Raw genomic sequence first — 26,986 nt, 5'->3', positions numbered from 1 at the left:
TATATGAATGTTGACATCACTAAGAAAGATAATAGGGCTTGGGGTGGGGAGGATGATGCTGAGGTCTGATAAGTAAATTAATGTTGACAGATATACAAAGAAGGAGAGGGAGAGGTTGGTATAGTCAGATGACATAAGCCAAAGAGAGGTTTACAAGAGTAAAGAGCACTAGAAATAGCAATGGGGAGCAAGGATGATTTGTGGCCCTGGGATACGTGGGGTGTGAGAAAATAATCAGCTACCACTTCAGAGTGCTGCAGTGGAAGCAGGATCCACATTCCACTATTTATTTCAGTTCCCATATACTTACGGGTTCTCTTCTGCATTCTTCTCTTCCCTGGCTATTTTCATATACTGAACAGTGTCTGTGTATGTTTGTGTGTGTATATGTACTAAACAAGACTAATTAAGACAAAAATTGATTTTTTTTTAAGAATAATTTTAGTTCGGATGATAGACTCTCACCCAGTTAAGAAAGTGTTTTCTTAGATGCTGTCCAACAGTTCTATTTGGAACTATAGTTAGAGCAGGGTTAGATGGAAAAAGCTGTTGAAAATAATTCTGTCTAAAAGGCCCGGAGGTCCTACAGCTCTCCTCTACCAGCCTGGAGATGTCAGAGAGCTGTAGAGAGTTCTGTGAATGGCTGGGAGCAGAACTTGGCTTGCTGTGTGTATTTCACAGAAATCAGAGCCTCAAGGGGCCCAGTCAGCTGCTGCTTTCAGTGCAATTGCTTCAAATAAGTTGTTGAAGAGTTAAGTGCCTGAAAGTGTTTCCTGGCTTGGAGGTGGGAAATGAAATCCTCTTATCCTTGGAAAGGCCATCATTATTCCTTTCCAGGGTGTGATGGATCAGAGGGAGGAAGAGAGGGAGGGAGCGAGAACAAACAAGAGTGAGCCAACTTACGTGCCATTCGAGCAACAGCCCTGCTGTATTTAATCTCCTTCACACTGAACAAGCAGGAAGTCTTGGATTGTAGCTAGATCTCATCTCCTTTAATCCCGTCCTCCTTTGGGCTTTCCTGGTTTAATTAGTTCTGGAGATTTGGTCAGTATAATGACAATCGTACCTGGGAAAGCAACAGAAGGACCACTCCAGGTCTAGCAGGAAGCCAGGGCACCGGCTGCCTGTTAGGTTTTTTATCTATTCTCAGGACCCTCCTCTCTAAGGGCTTTTGTGTTGAATTCAGAAGCAGGGCAATTTTACACAGTCATTTTGAAACAGATGGCATCAAGAGAGCCCTGTCAAACTGCAAAAACACTGCTTACTTTCTTTTTTAATTTATTATTTTTTGGGGGGTACACCAAGTTCAATCATCTGTTTTTATACACATATCCCCGTATTCCCTCCCTTCCTTGACTCCCCTCCCCTCGAGTCCCCCCCACCCTCCCCGCCCCAGTCCTCTAAGGCATCTTCCATCCTCGAGTTGGACTCCCTTTGTTATACAACAACTTCCCACTGACCATCTATCCCACAGTTGGTAGTATATATATGTCTGTGCTACTCCCTTGCCCAGTCTCAGCCTCCCCTTCACCCCCTGCCCCCTCCCAAACCTCGAGTTCTCCAGTCCATTCTCTGTATCTGCGTCCTTGTTCTTGTCACTGAGTTCATCAGTACCATTTTTAGATTCCGTATATGTGAGTTAGCACACAATATTTGTCTTTCTCTTTCTGACTTACTTCACTCTGTATGACAGACTGTAGTTCTATCCACCTCATTATATATAGCTCCATCTCATCCCTTTTTATAGCTGAGTAATATTCCATTGTATATATATGCCACACCTTCTTTATCCATTCATTTGTTGATGGGCATTTAGGTTGCTTCCATGTCCTGGCTATTGTAAATAGTGCTGCAATAAACATTATGGTACAAGTTTCTTTTGGGATTATGGTTTTCTTTGGGTATATGCCCAGTAGTGGTATTACTGGATCATACGGTAGTTCTATTTGTAGTTTTTTAAGGAACCTCCAAATTGTTTTCCATAGTGTCTGTACCAACTTACATTCCCACCAACAGTGCAGGAGAGTTCCCTTTTCTCCACACCCTCTCCAACATTTGTTGTTTCCAGATTTTGTGATGATGGCCATTCTGATTGGTGTGAGGTGATACCTCATTGTGGCTTTGACTTGCATTTCTCTGATGATGAGTGATGTTGAGCATCTTTTCATGTGTTTGTTGGCCATCTGTATGTCTTCTTTGGAGAAATGTCTATTTAGGTCTTCTGCCCATTTGTGGATTGGGTTATTTGCTTTTTTGGTATTAAGCTGCATGAGCTGCTTGTATATTTTGGAGTTTAATCCTTTGTCCGTTGCTTCATTGGCAAGTATTTTTTCCCATTCTGAGGGTTGCCTTTTAGTCTTGTTTATGGTTTCTTTCACTGTGCAAAAGCTTTTAAGTTTCATGAGGTCCCATTTGTTTATTCTTGATTTTATTTCCCTGATTCTAGGAGGTGGGTCCAAAAGGATCTTGCTTTGATGGATGTCATAGAGGGTTCTGCCTATGTTTTCCTCTAGGAGTTTTCTAGTGTCTGGCCTTACATGTAGGTCTTTAATCCATTTGGAGTTTATTTTTGTGTATGGTGTTAGGAAGTGTTCTAATTTCATTCTTTGACATGTTGCTGTCCAATTTTCCCAGCACCACTTATTGAAGAGGCTGTATTTTTTCCATTGTATATTCGTGCCTCCTTTGTCAAAGATAAGGTGCCCATATGTGTTTGGGCTTACTTCTGAGTTCTCTATTCTATTCCATTGATCTTCCTTTCTATTTTTGTGCCAGTACCATACTGTCTTGATCACTATGACCTTGTAGGATAGTTTGAAGTCAGGAAGCCTGATTCCACCAACTCCATTTTTCCTTCTCAAGATTGCTTTGGCTATTTGGGGTCTTTTGCGTTTCCATACAAATCGTAAGATTTCTTGCTCTAGTTCTGTGAAAAATGCCATTGGTAATTTGATCGGGATTGCATTGAATCTGTACATTGCTTTGGGTAGTACAGCCATTTTCACGATGTTGATTCTTCCAATCCAGGAACATGGTATGTCCCTCCATCTGTTTTTGTCGTCTTTGATTTCTTTCATCAATGTCTTAAAGTTTTCTGCATACAGATCTTTTGCCTCCTTAGGCAGGTTTATTCCTAGGTATTTTATTCTTTTTGTTGCAATGGTGAATGGGAGAGTTTCCTTAATTTCTCTTTCTGCTCTTCCGTTGTTAGTGTATAGGAATGCAAGAGATTTCTGTGCATTAATTTTGTATCCTGCTACTTTACTAAACTCATCAATTAGTGCTAGCAGTTTTCTGGTAGAGTCTTTAGGGTTTTCTACATATAATATCATGTCATCTGCAAAGAGTGACAATTTTACTTCTTCCTTTCCAATTTGGATTCCTTTTATTTCTTTTTCTTCTCTGATTGCTGTGGCTAAAACTTCCAAAACTATGTTGAATAATAATGGTGAGAGTGGACACCCTTGTCTTGTTCCTGTTCTTAGAGGGAATTCTTCCAGCTTACACTGCTTACTTTTATTTGTCAATAATGTTCTCAAGAAACATCCTTGACTGACCCTTGAGGCAGCCTAACCCATACCCCAGGCTGAGAGACTTTCACCATATACTTTATTACTTAGCAATGTGGAGCAACCGTTGAGCTAGCTTAACACAGACTGCTTGGGTTGAAGTTCTGGCTCTATCAGTTACTAGCCATGTAACCTCAGATACATGGTCTCTCTAAGCTTCAATTTCTTGTTCTGTAAAATGGTAATGATAATAGTTGTGCTACAGATGTATAATAGTTAGCTTAGTAATTTAGTAATTGATTAGTCAATATCATCTCTTATTATTACTTTATTCTATAGTTTTAAAATTTTATGAGTGCTTTAATTTAATCATCAATGAAGACAATAAAGATTTTTTAAAAGTCTGTTAGAATTGGGTTAGCCTCTGGTCCTGTTTTAAAAAATCATTACAAAGAGATGTACTTATATGAAATATATATATATATAGCAAGATTTCTGCAGGAACTGTTCAGTCTGGAAAGGAAAACAAATGATAATGTTGCAGTTCACCTGCTTTTTCCATAACATTGTCTAATAGACATCTGATCAGATAAAATTTATATAATTAAGAAACCTATACATATCAGAGGTGTCCATCTTCTAGATTTTTATAATGGAAAACTGAAAATTTTATTATCAAGTAGTGAAATTGATCATTAAAAGTAAATTGTAACTCTGAAAGAACTCTAGAAAAATTTGAGAAGCAGAACTTTCAGAAAGCAGGTGAATTCCCAGATGCTCTGCTCAGAATGCTCAATGGCCCTTTTGAGATGAGCACATCCTATAACCATGAGACTCTTGGTTAAATGTGGAGCAAATGCAAGATATGTCTGACCCCTACCTGATCCATGACTCCTCCTTCATCTCCATCTCATCTGTAATCCTATTTTACACAAAGACTTGAGGACCAGAATAGATATGCAGCAAAATTATGAGGTTGATCTTCAGTCTCCTTTCCCTCTCCTTCTTTACCCCTTTTTTCCAGATGCCTATTCAAGGCCTTCATTCCTCATTCTTTCCCCATTTCTCTCTGGTAGTTCTCCCTCCATGTTACCCTCTCTAAAAGTGCCTTTGTCCTTTATCCCCCCTTCCCCCAGGAAAACCAAACAATTCTATCTAATAGCTGGATGATATGATATAGCAATGTATCCTGTGTTGGTAGTGATAGTTTTTAAAATTTATTTTTTATTTAAAAATAAGTTGATCATATTATAGAAGTTTGGGAATGCAAGAAATAGAGGGAGTGCTATGAGAGCATATAATGGTGGCCTTAGCCTGATCTGAGGGCACATGCAAGGTCTGGCTGGGGAAGGGACATTTTGAACAGAAACCTGAAGGATGAGTAGGAGTTATTTGGATGAAGAAGGGTAACAGTGAAGGTCTTCCAGGCAGAGAGCCTATTCAAAATCCCAGAGGTGGGAAGAAACGTGACACGTATGAAAAATTCAGAAAAAAGCCAGTGTGAATGGAATATATAGATGAGGCTCGGGGAGCAGATGGGAGCCAGATGATTTGAGTCTTATAGGCCATGGTAGGGATTTTGGATTTCATTCTAAAAGTAGTATGAAGTAATTGGAAAGTTTTGAGCAATAGAATAATATGATCGGATTTGTGTTTTGAATGGAGGATTATGCCTTTCTTGGGTTCAGCCAAAGCTGATTCCAGTTTACCTGACCCTGGTTACTTTTTCTTTCCATTTGAATGTGTTTCTTCTCTGTTAAGAGAGAGATGGTATACTAATTAAGGGCAATCCAAGAGACTGCTATTTGGTTCTAGAAATGGGTCTCTTTATTCTTTTTTTTAAGCTCTTTATTGGAATATTATTGCTTTACACTCTTGTGCCAGTTTTTGCTGTACAACAAAGTGAATCAGCTGTATTTATACATATATCCCCATATCCCCTCCCTCCCATGACTCCTTCCCACCTTCCCTATCCCAGCCCTCTAAGTCATCACCCATAATTGAGTTGATCTCCCTGTGTTATGCAGCAGCTTCCCACTAGCTATCTATCTTACATTTAATAGTGTATATATGTCAATGCTACTCTCTCACTTCATCCCGGCTTCCCTTTCGCCCAGTGTCCTCAAGTCCATTCTCTACATGTGCATCTTAGAAATGGGTCTCTTTAAATCTCTTATATTTTTCTGTTGCAATCATGCCCTTATCCTTTTAAAACTACTATTCTTGGAGGAGGTGTTACACCAAGTCTCCTGAATCAAATTATAAAGACTCTTAGATCAAGCCTTCATCTTATGGACTGGGCAACAGCTTCTGAATCACTAAAATGCCTCTGATGTATTCCCCATATTGAATAGGTGCCATTGGATTGCCACTAAATTCAATGCTAAGAACACTCAATATCAATACTATTGCTTTTGGCTTTGGGGCTGAATAACACATCAAAATCGGTAATTGAATGATTTACTGTTCTTTAGGGTGGTTACATTTCATGGAGGCAGCCTAAATGAAATTAATTGTGGACTAATTAAAGTGCTCCCTGCTTCTCTTGCAAGTTCCCCTTGGGCATTGGCTTCAATGAGTTGTGCAAGCTGCAGAAAACTGTAAATCATGACTGGGCTTAAAGAAAAATGGATTGCTTTTCTAATACTTATTGAACACTTAAAACAGATGTTTAAATCTCTACAAGTTTTAGATAATTAAAATTATAAATCTGTGCTCTTTGAACAAGAACATGAATAGGGGTCAGAGGTATAAATAGTACCACGCTGAGGTGATTCATCTTATGGCTTCAGCTTTACTACTTTAACAAGGGCTGTCCCCAGGCAAAATGGTAAAGCAGAGAGGTTTGTCTTTGCCACAACTTTACCTCCCAGCGTTCCAGACTCCCCGAGCTGCCCTATGGCTGCCCAGTACTGTAGGACCCAGCCAATACCAGTTCTTCCCTCCGACATCAAAGGTTTATCTGTCCTCTATTTCATTCCCTAAAGGCTTTACTGGAATATTAGGGTAATGGAGCTACAATAACAGTTAAACTGCCAACTCTCTGTGATCTGACACGATAGTTGATTTTTTATGCAAAAAATTCCAAAACAGGTGCTCTTGATTGGCTGGAGGTTTGCCCTCTAGGCATTCATGCTACTTTCCTCTTGTGGCTCTATCATCTTTGATATGTCTACCCCAAGGTTGCCATTTTCTTCTGTGTCAAGTTGGCAGAAGAAGGGCATGGAGAATCATGTGTGTGAGGTTTTTATAAGCCGGGACTGGTCGTGTAGCTTGTGCTCACAGTCCATGGCTACATCTAACTTCAACGGAGGCTGGGAAGTAAATTCTGTGTGTTTAGGATGGAGAGAAAATGGATTTGAAGGATAACTAGTCAGTCTCTGCCATTCTCGATGACTGAAGCATATCTGATAAGTCCGCAGTAAGGGGTTAGTGGCTTACCCCTCCTTTGGCATTTTCTTTTCAAGTGGAGCTTTCTGAAAAAAAAAAAGATATATAGTTGGAAAACTGGTTGATGTCTCTCTTGCTGTCTGGTGCGTGCACGCTCTCTCTCTCTGGGTGACACACATACGCATGCACACACAGGATGGTAATGATGATGATGATTATGATTGAAAAAGTAATGAGAAGCTTTTCTTGGGCATTTTCCCCTTGAATTCAATTGGGATTTCTGCTGAAGACTGCTGTGATCATGATTCCAGTATTGCTTGCCACTAAAGCAGTTGCTTAAATGTTCACTCATTAAGTTATTAATCTGTTCTAATAAGGGATCAGTGGTTTAAGTTGTTTTAAAGCCAAGCATCTTCTAACATTTTTACATTCTCTAAGAGATACAAAAATAGAATAAACATATCTAGTGAAATTTCATTTGTGCATGATAAGTTAGGATCAAGGACATTCGAAAAATGTAAACTGGCAATTTATCCAGAAGGTTTTATATAAGAATCTGTTCTATTTTGCTTGAACAATTATGGGAAATTAACAAATATCTCTGTTCCTTTGCTTCTTTATCAATTTATTAGGATACTGAGAACCTTAATAGAAATAAAATAAATTTATAAGTTTTATTCATGTCTTTATTTCTAACCAGTCAGTTGATTTCATTTAAATGGCATTTTATTTCACTTGTCAGAAACTGGCTCTGACCTTTAAACTATCCTTGCAGGGGGTAAGAATATTTCTCGTCCTGGACCAATGTCATAATATACAGATACAGTGATGGCTATTATCCAGTCACTTAAGGACTAAAATAATTTCTTAAAGCAATTGGAGACACATTTTAGGAGCAAATACTGTAATACTCCTATTGTTGAGCTGGTGAAATTTTAAGAGCTTGACTCATTGGAGTTGTTAAGGATGATTTTTAAAGCTGTTGCCCCATCTTTGATAATGTAGGTTTTATATCTTCCCAATTAAGAGCCTTCATGATATGTCAGTTCTATTCTCTTCTCTGGCTTTCCCTCCACTTTCTGCATATTAAAAGACAAGGCTATGAAAAATTTCATCCTATAGTGCTATATCTGGTTTCCGTGCATGTGAAAGATCTTTCAGAGAAGATACTTTCTCTGAATCTTCACATTAAGCCTGTTCTGGATATAGTTTTCAAATCTTTTTCCCTTTCACCTTCCCCTCCACACAAACTTTGCTCTCCACTTCACCCTTCAATCAGAATCTGAAACTTGAGTTATTTTAGGCAGTAACGCATTTCCCAGTATCTGCACCAGCAGAAACTTTGTAATACTGATTTCTTTTTTTTTTTTTTTTTTTGGCTGCGTTGGGTCTTTGTTGCTGTGTGCATGCTTTCTCTAGTTGTGGCAAGAGAGGGCTTCTCTTTGTTGCAGTGTTCAGGCTTCTCATTGCGGTGGCTTCTCTTGTTGTGGAGCATGGGCTCTAGGTTTGCGGGCTTCAGTAGTTGTGGCACGTGGGCACAGTAGTTGTGGCACGTGGGCACAGTAGTTGTGGCTGTGGGCTCTAGAGCTCAGGGTCAGTAGTTATGGTGCATGGACTTAGTTGCTCCACGGCATGTGGGATTTTCCTGGACCAGAGATCAAACCTGTGTCCCCTGCATTGGCAGGCAGATTCTTAACCACTGTGCCACCAGGGAAGTCCAGTAATACTGATTTCTTAATTCTCATGTACAGATTGCATGTGCTCCCTGCCTTCAGGAAGCTTATATTCATTGACAGACAATATCATAGCTAAACAGACCTATTGATAATGCCTCCTTGGAATTTTTCAATGTGAACTCCCTCCAGTGATACCAGTGATGTGTCATGTAGCAGTTAAATGTGGTCATTGTGTGGGCTTTGGAATCGGACAAGTCTGTGTCAAAGTTCAGATCAGCCAGTTCCCAGCTGTGTGATTTGGGGCAAGTTATCTAACTTCTTTGAGTCTCATTTTACTGTTTTGTAAAGAATGGTGATACTGCCTACTTCATGGGTCATTGTGTGGATGAAATTAGATAATAAATGTAAAGTAGCACAATGCTTCATACAAAATAAATACTCCATAAATGTAAGATACTATTAATACAGATGGTACTTATGAAATCGCTGATCATATAGGACCAGGGAACTGAGAGATAGAAGAGATTTTCCCACGTCAAAGAGCTAAACATTCTTTCCCTCTCCACCCCCCCCTCTTCAGTTCAGATGAGTTCAGGGGGCAATGGCATATTGCCTCATAGCAATCTTTATTCTATGATTTTAGAATAGGGAAGGAGTAGAATGGATCATCTCTGGAAGCTGCCCAGTGTTCTGGAATTGATTGGTTCCTCCTTCCCAGGGGCTGAGGTGGGCCCAGTCTGGGTGCCAGGACCTGGGCTTCAGGGCTTCATTTGGGTCTTACAAGGTTTTATCTCCAAAGTGACAAGAAATGGGAGTCTTATACTTATTGAGTGCCAAAAACTAAAATAAAAGCCAAGGCTCATTTTTTTAGTACAAAGAGTGAGAGGAAATGAAAGCAAAGGCTCAGAAGCAGGGCAGAATTTGCTTCGAGCAGGAAAGCAGGAGCAAGAATAGAGGGAAGATGAGGGAACACTGAAATAGGGTCAGAGTATCCGTGGCTTATTTTATGAACTCGTGGCCACATAGTGCATGAGTTCATAACTTAGTACATGGTTGGTTGCACAACATTTACCCAATTTGCCACAACTCTGCTCCTGCAAAGACACCTGGTCTTTCCCATAGTCCAAAGATTCCACTTTCAAAAGGCTACAAGGGCAAAATTGAAGGGCAGGCGTGTCTTCTGTCAATGACATCAAAACTCTCATGGGTTAGGAATGTTCTCCAACTTTTTAGTTTCTGTTAGTGTCCTGTATTGCATGTACAGTTTGTAAATGATTTATATATATTTTGAATTTTATTATATATATTCTTTCTTTTTAGGGGAACAGATTCTTTGAGTTCATTAAAAATAGTGCAAAGTAGTCCTTCCTTTTGCTTCTTTTCACCCTTTTTTGAATGAGATTGGCTGCTTTTTGTTGTTATTGGATGAGGGGAGACAAATTCTAGTATTACCAGGAAGAAATGACCTAGCTCTTATTCCCCCGAACTCAGCCTTTCATCGTTTTCTGGGCTCTCATCATGTCCCTTCTCAGCCTTTATCTTTCCAGTTTGAAAAATTCTCTTCATCTAGTGTATTTTACTTGGCAGCTACGCATTCCATTGATCAATCCACAATCAACCTGGTAATGCATTTTGAGCTTCTATTATGTGCCCAATGCAGTATTAGACACTGTGGGGGGAATAATAGAAGGAAAAGACATCATCTCAGCCTACAGAAAACCTAAGCTTTTGTTGGACATTACTTGAAATTGGAAAAAATCTAGAGAAGCATTATAAATCTCATATAATCAAGAGCAGAGATGACAAGCTTTCTCGATCAATGATCTCATACATTAGTGTGCTTCAAAGTCACCTGAGATCTCTGTTAAACATGCAAGTTCCTGAACTCCAGAGAGCCTGATTCTTCAGGGTGTGGGTGATGCCCAGGAATCTGCATTTTTATCAAGATTCCTAGGTTATTCTGCTGCTTGGGGTCTCTAAATCATAGTTTGGGAAGCAGGAGGCTAAAAATATCTGTGAAAATGGGGAGACATATAAAGGCTGGGGTGACCAGAAAAGGTTTGACTGGAGCCTGGAAGGGTGGGCTGAATTTGGAGAACAGTTGGTGGGAGGAGATTCAGAAAAGGGGTACCGGAGGTGGGGATGAGAAGGGGATACATTGCAGAGACTGTCTAGTTATTCACCAGTTTTCTTTTCTTTTCTTCCTAGACACACGGACTATATTTCCTAGCCTTCACACAGTGATGCATGGCCATTTAACTGAGGTCTGGCCAATGGAATGTGGTAGTTGTGTGTCACCTTTAGTCTTGGCCCATAAAATCCTCCCACGTGACCTTGTGATTTCCACTGTTTCTCTTCTTCCATTCACTGGCTAGATATTGATGCCTTGGGAGACCTTGGAATCAATGTGGTGAAGCTGGCAGAGACTTCACCAGTGTGGGTGTCTGAGTAACTGATTATCCCTTACCCGTAAGGAGCATCCATTTTGGATTTTGCTTGAGTACGATTTCTATTGTGTTAAGCTACTGAGATTTCAGGGTTTATCTGTTAGAGCTTCTAAGATAATGTCAACATTGAGGGGACCAGGCTATCCAAGGCAGATAATTTCTGAGAGTAATCATCGTTGTCCTTCTTAGGAGTTTTTTTTTTTTTTTCAGGGTAACCATTACCCAGAATTAATGCATGGGCACTAGATGTATATGCAGTCATCTAGGTAAATTGTCTCATGAAACATATCAACATTTTCAAGGTGATTTGTACATATTTCTATGTGACCTTTAATATCAGGGCTCTTATCTGGACATTCCTTTACCCCCTAAATCCCTTTGCCAAGGAAGAAAGGATCTGAAAACAAACATTTCACTGAAATTGGGGAGTTCAATTTCTTTAGACCCTTTAAAACCTTCCTGGATAAGACAAAGGTAGCTGAAAGCACATTAGCATGCATTGGGAAGGACTTAATTCATCTTGCACCCACATCCTGCCTTTCCCCTGCTCCACACCTGCCTCACGGCTCCTGGGATGTAGGTTGGCTGGCTGCAATTAAACTCAAGCGCCTCCTCAAGCACTTGGTAAAAAACAGCTTGGTATAATGATGCTTCTGCTCCTACTTCTTAGAAATGAGCTGAAAAGATATTAGCAACTGACTTAGAAACTTGTGAGGGTCTTGCAATTTGAATTCCCATAATTAGTTCATTGCTTAATTGTTCCTGGCAATGGGTGACTTATGTATATTTTTTCATAATATTTGTCACATATTTATTCATCATTTTTTTTCATAGAAAACACTGACCTTCTTTCAGTGGGACAGGTGTCATTTAGCCTTGTGTATTACAGAGTTCGTCTTGCCTGGAACCTTCTTACACTGCCCTATTTTTTTCAGGGATGGATACAGCAGAACCCTGATGACTGCTAATGTGCAGTGGGCTTGTGATCTGGACCAATCTTGTTATTGAATGCTGATGAAGGTAAGATCTGGAGGCCACTGTTCTATCTCAAGATTTTCCCCTGACCAGAAGGATCTCTCCCTGGCCTGACAAAGTGTCTGATATTTTCATTATTGAAGTAACTCTGTGGGCGACAATATTATCTACAAAGAGTTTCCAGGTAAAATGCAATTAATTACAGGAGCTAGAATAACCCATTACTCACCAACAAAAATGAGCTTATTAACATTGCATAAAAATAGGACATCAATTAAATGGCATTCAGGATGGACAAAGCTGAAGAAATGGAGCACTCTCTGCTTCAGCGCAGTGTTCTGAGGAATCCTTTCTGGATTCCTCAGAATTTCTGGGGCCAAACGAGACCCCTGGCAACTTGGAGAAGGTGCACCTTGCACCTCGAGGAGCCTCAGAGAGGGTGTATTCTCCAGAGAACCAGAAATGGTGGACAGCTAAAGTAAGAAATGGAATTTAGAATGGGACAGATGGGAATAGAGAATGGAGAAGGAGGCAGAAGCTTAAAATGGAAAGCAAGAGCAAGGATTTGAAAAACAAGATGTCAACAGATCAAGCCACATCCCTGGAAAGTATCACTGGAGAGAATAACAGAAAAATAGACCAAGCCACATCCCTGAGAGGATAAAGGCATATTTGCTGCTCCTCTCCATCAAAGTGGGCAGCTCCTACCCTCACTGCCTCACTAACCCAGTTCTCATTAGATTGATATATAATGCAGACATTTAATGTTACCCATTGGTTATCTTCTTGATATCTGTCTTCACCTTGCTGAAGCCATCCTGCAACCAGCTGGACTATCACTAAAGCTTATACCATTACCCTTACAAGGCAGGACATGGTGGTGCCTAGATAAGCAATTCAGATACAACCAGTGCATCCTTTTAGTAAATATCTAAGACTACAGACAGTATCACATGCAGTCAGAGATAAAAGTACATTCCTCGTTAATGTCTGTCAGTTACTATGAAATTTCTGCTAACATATCTTTTCTTGCTAGAATTCCTTTTAACTGATGGTTACCATTGTTAGGGAGTACTGGCAACTCAATAAGATTCACTGAGCCTGGCCAATAAACTTGGATAGTATTTCCATTTTAGTTCTCATGGCTAATTTTAGTAGTATTGCTGCTGTTTCTATCTATCTGTCTGTCTGTCTATCCATCCATCCATCCATCCATCCACATATCCATCCACCCACACATCCATCTATCCATCTATTTTCAAAAAGAAAAGAATAGAACATGCAAGAAGAGGATGCAAATAAAATACTGCTAATTGGTGGATAGTAGCCATGATCTATTGGACAATGTTATTCTTAATAGACGCATTTTCCCAGGATAGAGATAAGCAGAGAGGTACCCAAAAGGTTCATCTGTTTTTTAGAGGCTGAAGTCAGCTTAAGTGCCCAGGAACCCTGAATACCTGTCTTTTGTCTTCACCTCAAGATCTACTTTTTTCTTCTATTATAGTCTTTGAGTACTTTATTGACTCTTTGCCTTTGGCTTCACTCAAGCAATGAAATCCGGCACCTGGATTAGCACAAGAAATACATCCGCAGTTTATCCTCCATAATTTTTGCCAGGGTAAAAAACGTTCTTGCCTGTCAGGGGAATATAAGCAATATGCTCCTGTGTGAATACTTATTACTTTCTTGTCAGAAAAAGGTTACAGAAATTTCCCTTTGGGGAGAATGTCATGAAGATTTTTTTCTTTCTGCCTAGTAAATTTCTTGCAGATGTACCTCTGTGGGTACTGCAGCTGCAATTCCCTTTGGAAGTTCACCTGGCATAAATGCACCATGGAGGCAAATTCCTATCATGGTAAAATGTTGCAAATATTTTCCCCCTGAGATGAATATAGAATGTTTTCCTACTGTGTAAGAGTACTTGAAGCAGGGTGAAGCTTTGGAACTTGATTTGAGAGAGTCCACATCTTTCAGTTAGCCATGGGCTACCTTCATAACATTGGGGCTTGGGGGTAGGATCAACATTCCTGTTGGACTCTAAGTCTGTAATAGGAAGTTTTGCCTGGAGTTGTTATGTTTTGGGCAACAGGATTTGACCCGTGATGTGTCTAAAATGGAGTGATATTACCTTGCTGGTGAGTACCCAGAGTCTCAGATTTCAGGCAGATACAGCATCCAAGTAAATATATTGGTGCCTAGGGCATGGGCAGGGGGATAGTTTGTAGCTGGTAGCCAGGTTGGCACCTGCCCATCATTGCTTATAAGAGCTGTGCCATGAACTGCTGCCTTGATGACTATCACCTCAGAGGCCTTCCCCAATTCAGCATTCACTAGAGAGTTATTGCTAGTTCACCAGCATTGCTTCTTTATTGTGTGTTGCTATGCTGTGCACAACTGACGTCATTGTAAGCTGCCAGCCTTTCATATAGATTTATTGATATGGACAGAACAACCAGTGGAGTGTTCACCAGTGAACAAAGACCCACAACTATAGTTAACCCTGGTGAGCTAAGCTGACCTGAACCAAGGACCAGAAGTGATCTCTTTAATATAGAATCTGTCTTGACAGAACTGAATCAATAGTGGAAATATTTGGACCTTAGACCCTTGCAATAATAATAACAATGGCTAGCATTATTTGAGCTCTTTTTGTGTGCCAGGCATTGGTATAAGCGGGTAGGTGTTACTCATGTAACCCTCACCACAATGTGGTGAGGTGGTACAATTATTTCCTCCAGTTTATGAGCAGAAAATGGATGCACAGAGAGGTGAAATCACTTGCTCAAGGTCACACAGCTACTAAGTGGCAGTGCTATAATTTATGATTTCAGCATCTTGGGAGTTGGGCTCTGGCATCAAAGCTCTTCACCACTATAATATACTGCCTCCTTGTTGTTGTCAGAGAGGAAAATAAAAATAGTTTTTTACACTAGGATTTTGGACTCATATTTCATGTTGACCATATGGAAACATGCCTGGGTTTAGAAGTTCTTCGACCAGTTTAGAAGCTGTAATAGTTTCCACCACTGACTTGCTGTGTGACCTTTGTTCACTTGACCTCCCAAGTCCTCATTTTTACATTGAGAACTGTGACTAATAATATTTGCCAAAGCTACCTACCTAAGTCGTTGTGAGAAGATATGAAGTAAATGTTCTTTGAAATTTGTTCATCATTTAAAATCTGTTTCCATTGAATTTCTCTGTCTGTAGGTTGCTGAGTCTCAAATATTAGGCAGCAGTAAAGGTAAAAAGCAGAATAAGCTCCAAGTTAAAAGGAAGTGAAGATTAGTACAAGTTCAGGCTCAGGAAAGGAGGAAGAGAGCCGACCTCCACACACACCAAGGGGACCTAACAAACTAGAAAGCGGACTGGCAGGTCAGGGTCAGAGGAACAAAGAAGAAAGGCAGGTTTGAGAGTGAACTGGCTCTTGTTGATCTTAGTGGCATGCCTGTTCTTGGTAGAATAACATCATCTGAAGGGAGAAGGACTAGAGGTCAAAATCAGAGTGCATCATGCATGAGGCTTTGTGTGAAAGAGTATAACACTTACCACACTGAGAGCTACAGACATAAGAGCTCTCATTTCATACAGAACATTCAGATGAAATCAGTCCTTCAAGAAAATTCACCAGAATTTTCCTACTGAGAAAATCGTCATTCATGGCATTTGGCCACTGTGGGAAAGGAATAAAGTAACCCAGAACCTCAGGGGAGCATCATGGAGTTAGAGGCATGAACTACATTAAAAGTATTTTGTCCTAGAGAAAATCGCATTAGTATATCCAAACAGTGTTTTTAAAAGATAAAAGCCTCAGTATTCATTATGGGGCAAAATGCTCTCTGACTCACAGGGGCATTTAGTATCCACTACTGTTCATCATAGTTTTATTACAATAACAAAACAGCAACAATAATAATGTTTGCCATTCATTTTGTGCCTGTAACATGACAGGGCGTATGCTACATGCTTTATACGTATTGTTTCTCACTCTCATGACAATCTTATAGATAAGAACTATTTTTATCCTCATTTGATAGGTGAGAAAACTGACCTTCAGCGATTAGGGACTTGCCTCTTGTCACGTAGCTACTCTCAGGCCTTCTTAGAGACTTTCCAGCTCTCTGTCCTCACAGCCATTACCACTTAAGTATCTGAAATTATTTTTATTATGTGTTTGCTTCCTTGTTTATTGTCTTTCTCCCACACTCGAATGGAGATGCCATGAGGGCAGAGATTTTGTTAATTTTATCACTATGTGCTTCGCGTTTAGAACAGCCCAAGGTACATAATAGGTGCCTGTTTTTCATAGTTGTTGAGTGAATGACAAAGTGGCAGAGGTGGAATCCCATCCCATGTCTAAGCACCTCTAAAGCCTCGAATCTTTTGATGATTCCATGTTGCTGCTTTCTTTCTATACTTATTTTTTTTATTTAAGACTAAAAATTGAAAATTATAGCTCTCTGTTTTCACCTATGTTCACTCTTTCCTCAGCAATGACAGGAAGTGCAAATAATCAGCTGAGCCTTTTTTTTTTTAAACTTAACTCCTAAAACCAAATCAAAACAAAACCCTGTTTCCCACAGGAAAAATTCCACTAAGAAAAAAATGGGGATATAATAAATTACAAGGAAAAGAACTGACTATAATCTGTAGCATGGGAAATTTGAACTCTTTGGGGGATTTTATCTGTTACTATTATTTGTGTGGGGCGGGGAAGGGATTTATTTTTCATTCTTGTCAGCAGGTGGCAGCACTTTTCTTAGGCTGGAGGTGAGCTAAACAGGGAGTCTAGCAAGCTGTTCCAGATGCTGATAGATAAAGAGATTTTTAGAAACCAAAGTTCTTAAGTTCACTTTTCCTGGAGTATGGTTAACTTCTAATTGAAATATAGACTGGAAAACACCATCTGTTGAACATAATGTCAGCGCAGGGGAATTTCTAACAGTTGCATCCATCAACTCTGATAACTGTTTTGAGGAGTCTGATATGACTTACACAATTTTGTCTTCATCATATGCAGCAGAAAAGTGATAAACTGGGCATTCTCAGTCTGCTTCTGTCATCTCCATTCTCTACCCCAACTTTTGCAAATTTGCTTAGCTGGTTTACCTCATGGGTGTGACCAAGTTGGAATGGTCTTCTCCCATGGGGGTTTTCTCTTTTTGTGAAGGCTGTTCAGACAGTGCAGCGGCACATATGTTTAGGTCAAAGCAGACTGGGATTGGAATTGGATCCTATTAGGACTGTACACTTTGGCATTCCTCTGCCATACAGCCTTCATATGACTGGCTTGATGAGAGATGGTCAATGGTTGCTCATTTACTTGTCTGTCTCTTTATTGGTTTGAAAGCACTTTGAGCAAATGGATCATGTTTTGATTCCTTTTCCTAACCCCAGTACCCAGCACAGGACTTGAGATATAACAGATGCTCAATAAAAGTTTATTCCTTGGATGTTTGGTTGTACTGTTCTGAAGCTTGCACAGTAATGGGAACATTGTTGGACTTTATATATTCTGGTTGCATGTTTCTTTTTCAGTGCTATTTGCAGGGCATGGCTAAAGAAAGTGCCTGAATGTACAATCCTGTGTATAAATCTGTGCAAATATAAAGTTTTATTGGGTTAATTTTGTTCTCATTTGTTGATCTCTGAGATCCTTGAAGGACACATTGATATACTCACATTCTCATCATCAACATCAACTGAGATAAACTTTATGCTAGACTCTGGTGATGCAATATAGAGATACAGTTCCTGCCTTTTAGGAGCTGGGATGTAAGATGTGGCTGTGCAATCATGAGAAACAGTACAACTTATCACAGATTCCAAGTGCTCAGTGAACAAGGATGAACAGGAAAAACCCAGGTAGTAAAAATTATAGCCATGATGTTCTGCTAAAGGCTATAAGCAGTCTGGCTATTTGAAACACCCCAGATAATGGAAAAATTTCACTTTTGTTGGAATGTTTGTTGTTGCTGTAGAAACGTAGCCGTGCTGTGCTAGAGGCTGAGTGTTCACCTCTCTTAAATATCTTCAATGCATAAATTGCCCCAAAGAGACTAAAAACCTATTGGTTTATTTTTTAAAGAATTCTTTGCTGAATCAGTTATTTTTTCATGTGCTAATAATAGGTGGAAGAACATACCATGAATAGCTTCATAAAGTGATTGTGATTTTAGTTTTCATAGTTAATTTTAGCTTAAGCTGGCTGAAAAGAAGTGAAAAGCTCCAAGATCAAAACCATGGCTTGATGAAAAGCAATGGTTTGATTATTTGTACAAATGATTTACAGAAGAATCATGGTTCTGAAAGCAAATGGAACTGTATTTTAAAGGTAACAGTCATTCCAATTTTTTTCTTTAAAAAATTCTCATATGTAGTATAGAATTGTGCAAATAGAGGATAGAAAGTAAGAGTAATGCCCTTTAGTGATTAAAAATATACATTGGGATAAAGGGCATCAAAATGATGATAAAACTAGAAAAGCTTCATCAACTTTAAGTGATTCATTTTCTCTGAAGGGAAAAAATCCTCAGTGATTTTCAGCGATATTTCAAGTAACATTTGGGGGGGATTAATGCCCAATGCATTTGCTACTGTAAGGAATTTGCTTTATGCCCCTGTCTCTCTTCCCCCACTTTCCCACTGTACTTACCCCAAAATCATCCAAGATGCATTGATTTCTCTATCAGTGCTTTCTTCTGAATAGCTAACTCACTCTTCAGTCCTGCAAGATTAACTACATCTCCAACTGCTATGGCCAATTTCTGAAGTTTATGGTCCATTTCATAAAGTCTTGTAAATCAGCCTTTACTTCCTTTTAATTATGTCTCCCTGTAGAATGCATGTGCCAGCATTGCTTCAAATTTATATGTGAGGCCAAGAACCAGACAACCTTATCATGGGATAATTGTTTTAAATCCTATTAAGGTCCTTTCTGTATTAAAATGGCTGAGGTTAGGAATAGCAAGGTTGACAATCAACTGTGTTTCTTTTCATTCAAGGTCTGGCACAAGACTCATTTATTCTAAGAAGATTTCTCCATTCAATTTACCTCTCCAAACATAGCCAAAGTCCTCCTCACATCCATAGCCCCCCTATGTTCCTTAGTGTTTTTCTATTTTGATTTGTCTTTCTTGGCATCAGTGTTCTATCTTTAATGATATATTTTATATACTTACATTCTGCATTATAGCACAGTGGTTAATAGCTTGAGCTGTGGAGTCAGACTGTCAGCGTTTGATACTAGCTCTGCCACGTAATAGTAGTGTGATTTGGAGCAATTTACTTAACCTCTTCATGTCTTAGTTTCCTTATCTCCAAACTGGCGGTGATAATAACAGTACTTCTCTTTTAGGATTGTGAGGATTAAAAACCTTAAAACGTATACAGCATTCAGCACATACTTGGCCAATAGTGTTTTATAAATGTTAGCTATATTGTTATTATGTTTTTGGATGTTTCTCATTTTTGAATTATTTTTAAAGGCTGTTTAAGGACAAGAAGTGTGTTTTCAGTATTCACATACCCCCTGTGATAGTTAATTTTATGTGTCAACTTGACTAGCTCAGGGGATATCTGGTTATCTAGTTAAATGTTATTTCTGCCTATGTCTGTGAGAGTGTTTCCAGATGAGATGATCATTTGAATTGGTGCACTCCTTAAAGTAGATTTCCCTCCCCAATGAGGGTGTGTGTGATCCAATCCATTAAGGGCCTGAATAGAACACAAAAGCATAGGAAGGGGGGATTCACCTCTTTTTTTCTGCCTAATTGCTTGAGCTGGGACATCTCATCTCATCTTCTCCTGCCCTTGAACTAGGACTTAAATCTTTGGCTCCCCTGGTTCTCAGACCTTCAGACTTTGAGTTAAACCACTAGCTTTCCTGAGTCTCCAGCTTACAGACCGCAGACTTCCCAACCTCCATAATTGCATGAGCCAATTCTTCATAATAAAACTCCTTTCATATCCTATTGGTTCTGTTTCTCTGAACTCTGACTAATATATTCCTTCTGTGCCCTTAGTGCCATGCATGTAGGAAGTCCATAGTGTTTCCTGAGATAATGCGCAAATGAATAGATCATTGTAGTGATTCCAGATGTATGTATATCATGATCCTAATATAACTGATATGTTCAGAAAAATATTTATAATCAAGAAAATATTCAAGCAAGTGTCTATATCAAAGGAGGAATTGGTCAGGACCCCACCTGGGTTCTGACCAATTCCCTGACCTATCTGGCCAGGAAGAGGGTATTGAGAAGTTTTCCTTGAAGAAGGCTAATTTCAGAATTCAAAGAAACTTAAAAATTGTGTCCTGAGAAGCATTTGGAGAAGGAAATACTATGAGGGAGGTAGATATGCTAGTTTTCCTCTGACGCAAGGGAAGAATTCGCCTTACTCTATGTTGTCCCAGTATACAGAGCTAAGACCAATAAATGAAAATTACAGGATAGAATATTTGAGCTCAACATATTGAAACACTTTCTAACCACTTGGGCTGCCCAACAGTGGAATGAATGGCATTGCAAAGTAGTTTGGCTGGATTCACAGGCGGCCAGCTTCCCTTCACACTGGTTACATGCGAACATGTCCCTTCTGTGGTGGGAAACTTTGAGTTGCATTCATGGCCAGTGCACAGGCAACATCAGCTTCATAGCCACACTGGAAAAGATAAGGAGAGTGCTCATTTCTCCTTTAACCTCACATTCACAGAAAATAGAGGGAGGGCAGAGATTGTCAGTGCCATAATACTTGTGCAGGTAATGTGCTATGAAAGTGCAAAGAAAGAACAGTGTGGTTTATATCCTGGGCCTGGATCATTCGATAATTTGTGAATCTGAAAAAGCACCTATGTCAATGATAACCAAATTTAGATTTTACAAATTAAAAACATTTCCCCCACCCCACCAAATGGATGGAGTGATATAGGATGACTAACATTTTATCTTGCCAAATAAAGACGTTATAAAAACAAAACTCACCTACCACCTGTTTACATTATTATTTTATGAAAGAGTAAATATTTCAAAAGAAGAAAACAGAACATAATCTTACAATAAAAATATTGAATGATGTTAGCATTTTGAAACACATACACTGTCCATGTTTTTCTCATTTTACAAGGGTCAAGTAAAATCATCATGGGCTGGCATGAGTTTACAAACAACCACTTGGGAACCACTGTTTTGGCTTTAGCGGTATTCTTTGATTGTTCCAAGTCAGAGTCCCACACCCCTCCCTTCCAGACTTTTTCTAACCCTCTTATGGGATTGGTATTTTAAGCACTAATTACTAAGGATAACATGTTATCCCATAGATCCCACAGAACTCAAAATGTAAGCAATATCTCCAGGGGTAGGTAGGTCTCAATCAATTTAGGCTTTGCTGGGGTTTGACATCATTGTAGGGATCCCAGGAACACTTACCATTTAGTCAGTAAGTCTGTGCTTGGTGTGTCTTCCACCTACTCTAAAGACCCAGAGAATAATATGGTGTATTTTTCCTATTTCAAATGCCAAAAAACTAGGAATTATAGGTGCTATTAGGAAAATAACTTAATCCACCAAGAATAGGAACATCAGGGCTTTGATGTCTTCTAAAAGCCCTTTGAACCTGTCTGGCATAATAGATTAGGTAAAATTCCATTTTTCTGTAATGGATAATGTATCAAGGAAGCTTTTGGGGAAAAATATTCTGAATATCTACTCTAACAAGAGAAGGACTCCTATCATTTTTTAAACTTTAATTCCATTTCAGAAACATTGATATACAATTACTTGCTACTGAGTTGGAATTTTCTATATGTGAAATCACTTTTTCAAAGCATATTATCTGCTAATGGAATCATAGAGCATTTTCTGGAGAGGAAAAAAGAGACCACTTTTTGGGCTGTGTGGCATAGGCAGATTACCATTTGGATTAATGGTTTCTATAGTGTTCTGCTTTGTTTCTAAGTGCTCATGTTCTTATTTTAAAATCATATTTTTCAGAAGCTCTTATGATGCTTTGACATCTTAGTTTTGAGTATAAGGAATGTAGGGTTTTATATCCTTGTGAAAATCCCATATCTAGTAGCATCCAAATGGGGTTTTCCCTCAAACTTAACCCACATGTTCTGAATTGCTAAGATCCAGCAAATGTCTAGAACATTGCAAAACTGGGCAAATCCTGCTGAGATCATTGCTTGGGGTGCTGAGAACATCCTCAGCTAAACCAATCCAGCTCTGACTAATGAACAAGTTCCATTTATGGCCTATAGCTTGAGAAGGCTCCAGGAAAAGTTTCCCTTATATGTTACTTTTCTTCTTCTGTACCACTACCACCACCATCACCTTATTCTAGGCTTTCACTTGAACTGTTGCAAGGGACATTTAACTGGTCTCTCAACTTCCATTCTCCATATTACTCAGGGTGATCTTAAAACTTAAATCAGATCCAGTCCTTTTTTTGTATGAAATTCTTCTTAAATGGTTTCCCATTGAACACAGAATAAGATACAGACTCCTAACTACTGCCTGCAAGGTCTTGCATGATCTGGCCCCTGCCTACCTGTATATTCATGTATTTATTTAATCATTCAACAAATATTTATAAGTGCTTACCATGTTCAAGATGAATAAAACAGATCAAAATACCATCCCTGACATTTTGGTTGAGAGAGGCAAACAATAAGCAAGACAGAAAGGTAAAATATATAGTGGGTTAGATAGAGTAAGTGCTATGGAGAAAAATAAGGCAGGGAAGAAGATAGGGAGAGTAGTGGTGGGAGGAGGGGATTTTAATCAATCAGGATCTTAGCAGATGGAACACTCAGATTGGATACTTTGAAAAGTGTTTCCTAAGGAAACTATTTACAAAGGTGTAGGCAGGATTTATGTAAAAAATAAAGGATAGTGTACGCAGGATTCAGTTATCACCTCTAGGTCTTGAAGAGTCAAAAGGAGGGAGAAGTCACTAGAAGGAGGAGAAATTGAGGATTGTATGGAGAAGCTTTCTAACAAACACTGTAACCTTAGACCAAGGGACTCAACCTAGATGACCCTAAAGGGAGGGAGTTGATTGAATAAATACCCTGACTCTTCTTCCTCTCTCAGTTCTCCTCCTGGTCTACCCACTGGCCAAACATAATAGGAAGCCAGAAGGGTGAGGGAGCGCACTGATATAGTCCACCTGGTCAGTCCTGGAGGGAGGAACAGGGAACAGGATGAAGAAGAGTGGAGAGTTTGGATGTAAATAGAACATATTCAGTATAAGGTTGCAATTTTAAGCAGGGTGGTCAGGGAAGGCCTCAATAAAAGTGAGGGAAAATGTATGTATACAATAGTACACATATTGCAAAAACACGTTTTTAAGAGATTTGCAGTAACGTTAAAATTCTTGGCTATGGAGGTGGGGAAAGGAATGGGGATAAAAGGAAATAAATAAATAAGTAAATAAACAAGTAAATTTAGTGACCAACCATGGTAATAAACTGTGAACCAAGGAATATGATTAACTCAAGTATCTTTACCTGAGAATAAAACACACACAACACACACACATACAACCACTGAAAGGTGTCCGGGTCTGGGGCTGAGGTATGTATAGCATCCCTGGAAATTCTAATGCTACCCTCCCATCCCACCTCTACTCTTGGTTGCCCAACACTGCTTTAGAACAATGTGATTTCTTTACCACCAGTAGCCACTTCAGAAGTCTGTAAATTTGTCAGACTAAAGGTAGTTGAACTTAAAGTCATCTTGCCCAGCAGAATCCAAAATAATAGAATATGGCATTTGCCCTTCACACGGCAGGATTTTCTGTCTCCTCAGATTTTTCCCCAGTGCATTTGTTTACATTCAAGCCAAGATCTTTCTGCTACAAGTTGGTACTTGTCTCAGTCACAAATTCTTAATTATGTGCTCAGCTAGCGTTGGCTATACATTATTGTTTTCTGCCTTCATGAGAATCATGTAAACCCTTTGCATAAGGCAAAGTAAAATGTCTCAGTTGCTCATGTTCTTTTCGTTGCTGTTGCCTTACCCCTACCCTTATACTCTACCTGTAGTCCTCCTGGGGCCAACCTACTTACTTGCATTTCCATTTTTCCCCCTTGCTCTCACCTCTGATGTTTATGACTTCCTGGTGCTAATCCACATACTGGACTTCTAACTTCCTGAACACTCTGTGCTTTATACTGCCTTTGAGCCCCTGACTCCACCTTGTTCGGTTGGTTCTGACTTGCTGCTTTGCTTTGACCTTTTGTTTCTGGCTCCTCACGCTCACTCCAATTCTGGACCACTCACACCAGCCTCTGCCTTGGACACTGGGTCCCAAGCCCTTCCCCAGGACTGCCTCCCTCTTTGCTAATTCCCTTTCCTCTGTCCTCGGACTTACCTCAGCACTCCTGATCCTGGCTCCCACTTTTGCACCCATGACCAACTGCCATATATGTTTCCCAAAGCTGACAATCTAGCAGACCTTTCCCCACTCCCGCCACCCAGCCACTACCCCAAACAACCAAGGACAGAAGTTTATATTTTGCAGCAGTATCAGCATGATTTCATGAGCTGTTGGGAGGAGGACACAGGATGTGGCCTTTTAGTCTAGATGGACAATATTGCCACTTACCAAATGGAAAATAATAACAATAATTACTAAGAAGGGATTTTTTATGAGTGCTTAGTGCCCCAGGGGCCAGAAGCCCTTGCTGTCACATGGGAATGAGAGAGAGCAAAGGATTTGGCTGCAAAAGAAGGTTTTAAGGGTCATGTCACACTTACAGTTCCAATTCTGAGCTTGGTCAAGGAGAAAGAGAGCTGCATTGATTTTCATAATGAAAAATACATTTTTTCCATTGTGAGGGCAGCATTGGGGACAGGGCAGTGATTAAAAGGAAAATCAATTAGTTAGGAATCTCAGAGAGTTAAAAGAATATGTCAATTGAAGTACTCCAGATAGTATGTTTTTTTCCCCTGATATGGGAGATTTACATGATTCCAGAACTCACATTAGCATTAATGAGGATTTCACATGTAAATTTCCAGCAAATCCAAAGGAGTATTAATTCTTTACACCTGGATGGTACTCTGAGAAATCATTTTCTCCCCCTTAGCTTTTCATAATACAATATATAATAAAAAGCACAAATTTGGAAATTTCCCATCCAAATGACATGTTAAAACAAAGACAAGGTGTTTGCAAGAAGCTCTGTGCTTCTAAGACAGAAGAGGCACTGTCACAAGCCTCGTTTTTAGTTGCCGTTCAGAGAAAAGGTGTTAATGTAAACCGAAGGCACAGTCTTGTCATTTCCTATTATTATCACTATATGTCGTTGAATTGGTTAAATTCTGCTGATTATTGGTCTGATGTTTCTACAGGAAATGATAGTACTTATCTGCCTTTAGTGATGAAAGAGACAGGTATCACCTACCTGTCTTATTTCCTCATCCACATGGATAAGGAATGACATTTAATATACTAAAAATCCACCAAAAATGCTTTATTACTTCCTTGGAAATGAGAAGTGGGGAAAAATATGCACCAAAGGTGAAAATTAGATGGAAGCAGATTCCATATCATCGTAACGAAAAGTTTTCAAAGTATTAGATCTGCTTCTAAATAGATAGGGTTCCTTTGGTAGGGAGTGAGTTTCCTGTCAATGAAGGTATTCAAATTGAATGATAATATGTTAGGGAAATTGTGCAAGGGACTTCTGTATCAGTTGACCTGGATAACTTCTAAAGTCCCACTCAATGTTGAGATTTTTTAAAAAATATTTTAAAGTATCTGTTTCGAGGGAAGGAATCAGGTTTTTACAGTTTTAAATGGCAGTGAGTATGAATTGTTCAATAACCTCAGAACCATGACACATCTCCTTCTTTTTAAAAACTTGTTTTAAAATTTTGAAATTTAAAGATTCATATAATATTGCAAAAATAGTACAGAGAAGTCCCATGTACCTTTCACCTACTTTCCCCCAGTGATTCCATCTTCCATAATTGTAGTATTACAACCAGGAAATTGACATGTCACTTTTATTAAAATAATTTACTTCCCTTGAGGAGTCTGAGGTCCCTAGAGAATATTTTCTTCATTGTTTCATGTACATATGATTAAATCCTATTTGCATGAATGGGAACTGTTTTTAAGGCTCAGTGTGTACAAGGGATGGTAGAAGAAACATACTTGCCACCTACAGTGCTCTACATTTTGTCACCAATGTCTTTTATTTCAGCCTCATAACAAACCAGGTATAATGAGGTTCAGTGACTTGGTCATTATCACAAAGTAAGTGAGGTTGCAGAGAAAGAGTTCAAACCCAGGTCTGTCTGAATGTGAATCCTAGATTTTATGGAGGCACTTCTGTATCTGCTGATTTGTGAGTGACATGACGGTTAACAGGTTTTTTAAAAGAGAGATCTCTGGTGTTAAATTGGAAGTGGGAACCCACCCCACACACTAAATTGATTATAAGTAGTGGTAAAAGTTTAAATTCAAGATCCTAAGAAAGCGTTTTAAAAATTGTCTTTGGTCTATTGTAAAATAGAAGGTTGCCTGGGTGCAGAAGGGGCTTTACTGTATACAGTGGCAGCTTATATTGAGTTATGCCTATTTTAGAAGAAAGAAATTAATAGTTTCTTTTCAACTTTTATTTTGAGATAACTGTAGAGTCATATGCAGTTGTAAGAACTAATATAGTGAGATCCCTAGTACCCTTTATCCTGTTTCCCCCAAAGGTATCTTCTAAAACTATAGTAGAATAATACATTATATAGTACAACCACGAAATTGATATTGATGTAATCGATCAATCTTATTCACATTTCATTACTTTTACATGTACTCATTTGTATGTGTTTGCATTTATTTAGTTCTATGTAATTTTGTCACGTATGTATATTCTTGTGACCACCACAAAAATCAAGTTACAGCACAGTTCTGTCACCACGAGGATACCTTGTCCTGCCCTTTTATAGTCACAGTCATCTCTATTGTTCCCCCT

The sequence above is a fragment of the Hippopotamus amphibius genome, chromosome X, assembly GCF_030028045.1.
Source record: "Hippopotamus amphibius kiboko isolate mHipAmp2 chromosome X, mHipAmp2.hap2, whole genome shotgun sequence".
In the NCBI taxonomy this organism is placed as follows: domain Eukaryota; kingdom Metazoa; phylum Chordata; class Mammalia; order Artiodactyla; family Hippopotamidae; genus Hippopotamus; species Hippopotamus amphibius.
The sequence above is the reverse complement of the archived record's forward strand: the minus strand, read 5'-3'. Positions refer to the sequence as shown.